Source organism: Poecilia reticulata, linkage group LG14 (assembly GCF_000633615.1).
Source record: "Poecilia reticulata strain Guanapo linkage group LG14, Guppy_female_1.0+MT, whole genome shotgun sequence".
Classification (NCBI taxonomy): Eukaryota; Metazoa; Chordata; class Actinopteri; order Cyprinodontiformes; family Poeciliidae; genus Poecilia; species Poecilia reticulata.
In genome coordinates, this window is record NC_024344.1 from 3,343,115 (window position 1) to 3,353,256 (window position 10,142).

A 10,142-nucleotide genomic window follows, 5' to 3' on the forward strand; every position below is an offset into this window, starting at 1 on the left:
TTAAAAACAATGTGCAGCCAAAACATGCATTTGCCTGTAAATATTAAGCACATATTAAGCACAAAGACTTGTTCTATGGTTGTATTTCCCTAGTTCTCATCTTGTCGAAATTYAAATGTATTCCTGGTATTCTTCAAAGACAAAACAGAAACACTTTACAGATTTACTTTGTGGAAATGTCTCATCCTAAAGTCCTTCATATTTAAWGTTGGATGCAAAGCCAAAATCTCAAAACATTGAAACAACTTTAAATTATGCTTGTGCTCCTCTCAGTTTCAGAAGCTTTTTAGAGAAAAGCATTTTTGTTTTCTACCTCCTTAAGATCTAAATGAATGTCATCTCACTGCTGTACATATTCATTCATAAGCTGTTGTATATGTTTGTAAGTAAAAGAACAAAGTTTGAAACTGTGTCATTTAAATATGTCCCTTTGCTTGTCCTCAGTTGGTGAGTGTGAGTTTATTTCTGCAAGTCAGTTTTGTGGTGCTGTGGGGGAAGGAGGGGAAGCAGAACCAGTCAGAACCAGTTTTTTTTTTCTCAAATACCCACTGCTTGATTTCTAAAAACAAAAAAGCAAAAGATTTGGGGAGCTTTTGTACGGCACCTTACAGTTACAGCTGCTGCTGTCGTGCAAGAGTCTCTAAGAGACAGCTGCAGCTTTTATGGAGTAAGGCTCTATTAAAAAAGTTGTAAGCACTTCATTTCCTTAGCTGCAATTGTTGTGTGTCTTCACTTAGACACAGTTTTGTTCCTTAGCTAAAGCTAATAGCTCATTTGAGAAGACAACAACTTGTCCAAGACTGTGACTAAGCTAACAACTAGCAAAACAGGTTAAACTTAGACACAAACTGATATTTCAAAAGTTGTTTACTTGTCCAAGAATGTACAAGAAAATGTACACGAAAATAATGGTCTTTTTGAGATTCTAACAACTAGCACAAAAAACTACAACAGCTAATCAGAGAAGCTAACAGACTTGGCTTCTCCAAGAGGGTTCCTGTAAGAGTCAGTAGGAAAAACTGAATAGTTTTAAATAATCCCTTTTTTTTGTCAAAGAAAACCTTTSCTGTGTCTGATTTCTATTTGCAGTGCGTACTACTGCAATGCATTTTTTTTATATCTCAGCACTGTTGGCACACAACGGCATAGTCAAAAAGTCAAAAAGATTTACAAAGAAATTGGCAAACAGTCTAATACATTGTTGACCAAGAAGAGCAACAGAGATTTCACTGGTTCACCATTACGGTATTCTAGAAATGTCCATAAAATCTGGAAAACCTGAAATTAGGAAATGCGAGTCGCATTTCACTGCCCCTTTAACCTTTATAGCTAACCTCCTGAGACAGAGCCTTTGTGCTCATCCAGTGGCCAGCGTTACTCAATAGGAGTCGGCTTGCACGTTTTCCTCAGAGAGAATTCGTCGTGCGTGTGTGAGTGTTTTGTGAGCCATGAGGAGGGTTGACAGGTGCAGGCGCTCACAGCGGCTACAGTATCAGCTGCTTCAGAGGAAATACTATCAGATGTACTGCTGCAGTGCACACAGAGGGAATACACTTCAGCTGCAAGACGGACTTTGTTTGCTCGTTTTTTTCATACCAAGACAGACATTATGTATTTAACATGCACCTTTTCATTGTGTGAACTGCATGCAAGGTTTACCTAAATGTACCTCTTAGGAAGTGATTATTTTTGCAGAAAAACATTGAAGATTATTGAGAAGTCAACATAAAGATTAAACAGGGTGTGTAACTCCTTATCACTTAAGTCAATCAAGTCAATTTACTATTTGTAAAACATACTTTGATGCAACAGAAAAAAAAACCTTGATATTAAAATGCTCTTGGAAATTTAACAATAAAAAAATAACAAGATCGACCCACTGTAGCCACTCTGACCTCACTTGACTTCAGAAAGGAACATGTGGGGAAATTATTTGTTTACTGTCAACTGCACAGTCTTTTGGTTTCACACAAAAAAAATTGTATTTGAAAGTTTCATATACTGTATATTACTGCAAGACTTGGGGTCATGTGACTTCCAGCTTTGCATATCTAGAGACTGAGGTGATAATCTCAACAGAGTATCTCAAATTTAAAATAAAATGGTAAAGGAAACTGACAATAACCATCAATTTTAAAAATATACTTTAATCTAAGTATTGCGTTGTAGCCCTAACCCTATTTTTGTCTCTCTCTAAAGTATTTTGCAGCCCTTTAATGTTTTTTTTCTCTCCAGGATTGGCCTGTATTTATCTCTAGCTCCTGCAGACCTCCTATCATCTGGTTATTATCCCTTTTCTTGGTTTATAAGGGTACTGCTCCAATGTAAGGGAACTCAAAAGGAACTGAGTAAAAATGCATGACATGCTTTTCAAACTTTCAGTTTTGAAAAGAATTGAAAAATATGTATCATTTTCCTTCCACATTACAGTAGTGCACTACTTTGTGTTTTTTTTCTCACATACAATCCCAACAACAAACCTTAAATTTTGTGGTTGTAGCTGTTCACAATGTGAAAAAGGTCAAGTGTGACTACTTCCCGAGATAGTTTTGTTTTATAAAAACCCATTTCTCTGAACGTCTGATCTCGTGTGCATTGTTGCAAGTTATTGTAAGTGATGATTACAACAACTGAAGACATTTTGAAGTGAACATGACTTACATAACTTCCTTTTTTCACACGAGTTTATTTTCTCTTGTTTTTGCTTTTCACGTTTTCCTCTGGGTGTGTCCCCAAACATGGAGTCAAACTTAGTTTGAAGCTTTACATTGCAGCACAAAACCGGAGCGTTTCCCTGCAGATAAACACATTTACATTCTGTTTTTTATAGCCGTTAAGGTTGACCTTGACATGTGTATTTGACTTATGCATCATTAAGAGCTGACAAATATGCACATATGCACCCATGCATTCAACCATGCATGCATGCAGTGTCATGTAGTATCTGTGAACATACTTGCAACATATCAGCACAGGCCAGATATTCAGGATATGCAGATCATACGTTTCACAGATACACAATGTCCTGAGGGAGTGTGTGTTACAGAGAGAGAAGTTTGTGCCAAGTGTATCTTATGATCGGACAGTTTATAGTTAGTGAGCCTGTGCTGCTGCCTGAGCTGTTGCCAACCCAACATCTCTTGCCAAAAAGGAAGAAACACTACAAGAGGTTTCAAATAGGCTGTGTGTGTACCAGAGTGCTTGTGTCACAGACCTAAACACTTTGTGTTATTTATTTCTTTTTTTTAAACGTGTAAAGTTTTGCTTTGCTGCACATCCAATGGTGCAGCATGGCTTTGCAGCTGCTAAACCCTGCAGGCTCTGTGAATCATTCTCCTCAAATGTCAGCAGCCAGGACAGTATCTGCAGTTACAACATACATGTTGATTATTTTCAGTGAGTAGGTTCGCTTTGCACGTCTTAGTCATACACACATCGTGCAGACAGACGTGCACAAGATGGTGTTTCCAAAGTGTTTCTCTAAAGACATGTGTGCAGACAGGCTCACAGCCGTTTGTACAGAGATCAGATTTGAAGTGATATGGGGGTCATTATAGACAAATGTCTTCCCTAAGCGCTGACCACTTGGTGGCGTTTGTGAACCACATGGACATGATGAAAAAATTCATTTCAGTTTAATTGCTTATGATAATGAACAAAACAGTGTTCCTAAAGGTGGGATTTACCAGTCAAACAAGCTAAATTTGCTTTTGCATCAAATTACATGATAATAGGAAACTTTGTGACTTTATTTCTATAATAATTCTGGAGCCTGCCATAAACTGTATGACATAAAAGAAAGAAAAGCTCATTCTAAAAATAAACACTGCTCTAATCCTTGTGCTGTAGTACCGTGAGTGGATTTGCACTATTGAAGATAGGCTTATGATGATCATATCAGAATTACACTATAATTACAAATTTGGGCCTTGATTGTAAAACATCTGAGTCACTTTTCTGAAGTTGCTATTCAGGATTCTGGTGCTTGCTAAAAAAAATTAAATAAACAGTTGATGCAGAATCTGAACAATGTAGCAACAAAATTGTAAAAATCGCATTTAAAAAAAAACAGACTACAGCATGTGACTTTTGTTATTCAGAAATTAAGACTTTTTCTGTAAATATAAAATAGTTATAAACAGTTCCAGTCGATGGTTGACATCAGTTTGTCATCAGCATAATTTTGGTCTTTTAATTATGCATTTGAATTGTATTTTCTTTTTATTTTTACTTTTGCATGGTCGCATAAAACAAAAAAATAGATTTTTGGAAAAAGAAATTGGTTGGACGTGTTTGGATCCTTTGTGGATTTTCTCTAATCAAACAACTTCTAAATTATACACACAGGCTGTTATTTGGCTCAGTGTGTTGCAGAGAAATAACAAACATGCTATTAGTTGTCAAGAGGTTTCTGCAATTCTGAAGGACTGCTCTTCTTATCAGAAACTGTAGAGCTCATTTATTATCCATTCCTTATCCAAAAATGTGTAACTTATACTATCAAGTGTGGGGTTGAGGCATTTTTTCATTCCTTTACAATAAGTGAATGTTTTGTTTGGTTTCCTTCCTATTTTAGTTTGTCTAAATCTAAAACATGCTCCCCTGGGTCAAAATAGCCCAATCCTCGCCTTTTATGGATCACAGCCATTGAAGGAAACACTTGAAAGGATGTTCTGAAATCACAACATCTCTAAAAATACCTATTAAAAATGCTTTCATACAAGAAAATATTAGATCATTTATAGAGTAAATGTTTTTCTTTCATTTCAGAGCCGATTGTGGCGACACTAAGGCACCTGATCCCACAACAAAATTCAAAAGTGTGTCTTGCACTTAAAATCTCAGCTCACAGCTAACTGATCTATTGCTTTTCCAGAGGGGATGATCACAGGGCGATCAAGATGGTAATTTAGGAAACAGCCAAACAACAGCAATATTGAATGTAACTTGAGAGGCACCGGCACTCTGCAGCTCCACGTCTCACACAAGCCAAACTTGCAGCAGCCGCAGCAGATCTCTTCAGACGAGGCTGTGAAGCATTACAGATGTCATATACTGCAAAGCAAACAGCACACACAGCTCTGCAGATCCCCAAAGCAGCTGCTTGGATCACAGCAAAGCCCTAACCTCAAGCTAAGAGGAGCTCTGTTTAACTTGTGGATGACATCTGGGACCCTGTCGGTATTCTTGGAGTTATGAGTCACCAGCTGTCTGCCAAGGGTGTTCCTATATCATCTGTATAGATTTACATGCAAACTGAGGCTGGCAGGTGACTCAATATAGCTCAGTGAGAAACATTTCAAGTAACCTATTGAGAAAAGTTTAAGTTAATATTGCCATGATGTGGTTTAATATACTTTTTTTTCCCATTTTAATATTATAATACCCACAGAAAGGCCTGCTAATGGGACTTCATTAAAAATATATTCATATCCACTTGAACTTACTGAATTTTACCACCAGAAGCTTTAATGTTATTTATTGTATAATGTAGGCACACTAAAAAATGTGACTTGTGGTTTAAAAACAAATCCCAAATAAAAATCTGATAAACATGACATGTTTCTACCTCATTTACTCTGAAACGCCACAATAAAATCCTGCTCAGTTCTTGCTGAGTTAGTCTTGTGTTGTCTTACCTGCATGCTTTGTAAAAAACAAAATACTGCAAATTAAACTTTTTACTTTTCTTTCAAAAAGGATTTATTTTTTAAAAGACCTTGTGTCCTGCAAGGCTAATGTTTGTCATGTCAACAGATTTCCTGGCCTGACCTATCAGTTTAGGTCAGAAATGTTCAGATGAAGGAACTGTAAAGAAAACCTGTAATTTGTCTTTTCATTTAAAATCATGAACAGTTCTGCAGAATACAAATTCAGAGCCCAATTTTCGGATTTTAATTGATTCCACATTTGAATATTATGCATTCTTTTCTATTTACTTCACACTTTTGCGTCACTTTTTTCCCTCTGTCCCTGCATGCAGCGATGAAAAGCCTATGCCTTTTCTGTCATTATTCCCTGTTTTACAGACATCTAAGCATATGCTCAGCGTTAAACTGTCAGCTGAAACCCTGCTCTGTTACTCACAATCATCATTTTCTTCTCAGTGACATCAGATGCCCCAGATTACAGTGATTTCCTCATCTTTGAACCCCATCTCATTTAAGAATAAAACATAAAAAGCCAAACACATCATACTGAAACTCTGGCGGCTGCCAGCACTGCAGCATATGGTGTCACACCATCTGAAAGGCCTCCCTTGGCAGCAGCCTTTATTTGTGCTTGTGTCTGTGCATGGATTTCCATATTCATCAGCCGCTCTTTCCATGTGCGTATTGGTACCTGTTGACCAAAACTGCAGGTTTGTGTGTTTGCATGTCTGTGGTGCAGTTCCAACAAAACGAAGGAGGCTAATTACTCCTGTTTGCATTGCTGATGGTCAGCATGACATTTGGCAAGCACCGACACACAATTTGTTTGTCATCCAGCTATTTCAAATGCAATGTTTATATTTCAAAAGCAAACTAAAAGCTCCTTTGGCCTCAAAAATAAGAGCAGCTACTTCATAAACAGAATCTATAATGCTTTGAAAATGATGTGTGCCACTCAGGAATCACTTGACAAATCCAATCAGAGTGTGAAAATGGATCACTTTACATCAGGCCTGATTAGATCTAATCAGATTAGGATCAAATTATCACTCAGACACCTTCTTAGCCACACACACAGAGCAGCATGCTGACAAATAGAGAGAAAGATGGACATCTTCCCCAATTCATGCTGACTTTCTGAAGCTGCCTTTGCTCCTCTTGCTTTATTGTAAATGTCATTATCCAGTCTTGCCAGGATGCATTAAAGGACACTTCAATGGCAAAAACCTAATTTGACTCACTGCAAGGGGATAATCCAAACGGGACGTTAACTTTATGGTCACTTTTCTCTGTTGCCTGGAGGCGGCACACAGTGGTAAAACACATGAAGAGAACGCACATTATACAGAGGGTTGTGGCTTCAATGTGTTAAATCTATTGCTGACATTTCCATGAAAGGATATTTTCAAACATTTTGCATAGGACCCATTTCATTGGTCTCCTGTCAAACAGGACATTGCTGGTTTATTTCATGATGTTGCTAATTGCCCTTTAAGCTCTGCCAAAGTCTTCTGGGTTTTTCCACAGCTGAGCTGCATAACAGGGGAAAATAGAGAGAAATTTAGGAGGAACATTGTTCCCTCTCAAGAGGGGTTACAACTGGATGAAATATGGTCATTACTAAAGGTGACACTGCAGAGAAAGTAACAGTGATATTTCAAATATTTCACCCAGGAATGACTGAACACTACCAGACACAGGATGATCATAGTGTAACAAGATCACATAGGTAGAGACGGATGCCTCCAGACGTGCAGTGCAAGTTTGATAGCTAGGATGCACAAGAGCAGGTAAGGTTAAAGGGTAAGGGTAAGAAGAAGGACTGCAATAGCTAAGAGAGAGAAACCAGAGCAGTATCATGCTGACCTTGCTTTGTAATTAGAAAATATCCTGCAGCACTCACACCTCAGAACTCAAGCCAGAAACCAGTGGTGTCCTAGAAAATGTAGTTCCCAGTATGAAAGCACAGATTTTTGGTTAAAATTCTGTGCCAAAAAGCCCATGATGTGACATTACAGCCAAGAGACATAGGAATCAGAAAAGCAGATGCTATGAAATAAAGAGTATAGTTATTTGCAATCACAAACAGAACAGTTTGAAGTATGCAAAAGGTGAGACGCAAAAATCAACAAATGAACTGTGACAAGAACAACTGCCCAGCAGTACTGCAAACTTAGTCCTGTTTTAAAGAAGTGGTTGAATAAGTGTATAATGATATTTCTGAATTATTATTAATCAAACACCAAAAATATAACTTTTGTTATGATTATTTCATAGACTTCAACCTGTTTAACAAAATTGGTAGTACTGTATGAAGTCATATTTTTGTCTCAAGCCCTCTGGTGGAGAAAAAAAGGTACTACATGTTTCATCAACGTTCACCACCTGGTCAGAAGCAGTTCTCATGTGCTTTTCTAACATGCTTAGGAGAAATAAGATTGAAAACAAATATGTTCTTTACAATTTTTAATAATGTCATGAAGAAAATAACTTAAATGTGAAATATTTTATATAAAACTTTGATGAAGGTGTCACATTTGGTATACTTTATATATATTTAATGGGGCAATCCCTCAGCTGTTTTTAGTAAAATAGCTTTTTTTAATTTCTATTTTAAAAAACAAAGTTCAAAACCCAAAACATAAACTTAGAGGTGTGGTATTATGTGTTTTACAACACATATTACCCTTTTATAGGACAATCAAGTAATTATCTAATCTTCAGTTGTCAAAGAATGTATAAAAGAAATTTGAGTTCGCAATTAGACACCCTAAAATAGGTCTCTGGCTCTTTAACAAGCTCCTACTCTTTCTAACACTCCACCTTCAACATGTCTTCACAACAATGCCTTTCCATTACGCCGTTTAGAGTCGTTCTTAAGAGCGTTGCAACATTTAATAATATGAATCGTAACAATTACAGAGAGCTCTGCTGAAAGCTAGAGATGCTACATTCAGGACAGGTGAGGCATTTTCACCACCAAGGAAGTGCATCACAGACTACAACATCTGGGATGCACAATGCCCAAGGGACACTTTATGGCCAGATGCACTCTATAAGTTCGGTACCCACTTTGAGGATCCCAACAGCCCCCCCCCCAAAGCACTCGACTTATACCACCACCTGGTGACACGCCCCTCTGTGTGACCACAGCAGATGTGAGGAAGTCACTTCAGGAAATCAACCCCAGTAAGGCTGCAGATCCTGACAACATCCCATGTTGGGTACTGATGGCCTGTGCACATCAGCTGTCTGAGGTGTTGGCGGATGTCTTCAGCACCTCTCTGCCACTGGCATTTGTCAGAGCCTGACCCGCCAAAACCCACCATCACTCCATGTGCCAACACATGGAGTGCCATCACCTCCCATCTGGCCAGGAAGGCCCACCAGCATCTCTACTGCCTCAGGAATCTGTGGTGAGCTGGATTTGGGAGCTCAGTCCTGAGGAGCTTCTATCGCTGTGTGGTGGAGAGCGTTCTCTAAATCTGCATCGCCATGTGGCATTTAGCTGCACTGCTGCTGAATTGTAACAATTACAGAAAGCGTAGCCTGCAGAGCTCTGTGCCTTCTCTCCACCATGGACATCACGAAGCTCCACATCATGAAGGACGGCACCCATATTGCACACAGTCTGTTCCAGCCTCTTCCCTCAGACAGGAGGCTGAGGAGAATCCAGAGCAAAACCACACGGCTGAGAAACTCTTATTTGGAATAAGTTGGAATTTTAATTTAAATAACTTCTAAGACTTCCATAACTCTTTGAGTTTCCATAGCAACACTAAAAACAGAGATTACTTGTGACATCATCATACAATGTTCTCATTGATAATAGTTCAAAGGGACTGTTATGCAAGACAGAATTTTGTCTGTTTACTTCTCAACATTGTTGAAGGTAGATAGCATTTAGAGAGAGGCGACTTTTCACAGTTTATATTTTCCAAACAATCAAATCGAACATCCTGTCAACAAGGTTTGTGCTGATTGCTGTGCTGTTGGAACCCTACTTAGTAAGTTATTTCACAGAAAATAATTTGTTCAAGGATTGGTGTCAAATAACTACTAACAATTTCATAATGAAGACATCTGAAATTTGTGTTTTTGCCACTGAGAACCTGGACATGGAAACCAGATCTGAAGACAAGAAAATTACTTTTGAAACCACAAATACAGAAAATAAGAGGACAAGTTTTGAACAAATCTTAGATGATTTGAATAACTCTTTTGTTAAAGTGGATTCAGACCAGGCAGACATTTTTACTGGGGATGAAAATGACACTAAGGACGAACAAATCAATCATGAAACCTATCAAGACTTTCTTCAAAATGTGATAATCACAGAGGATGAGCTTAGTGCCTGTTTTGAAGATGAAATAGAATATGGCACAGATTATTTCTACAGAGCAGAAGACAACACAAGTCAAACAAATCTTGATCCAACAATGTACTTCTGCAGGTTTTCAAACTCATTCAATAACTCTTGGATGAATGCCA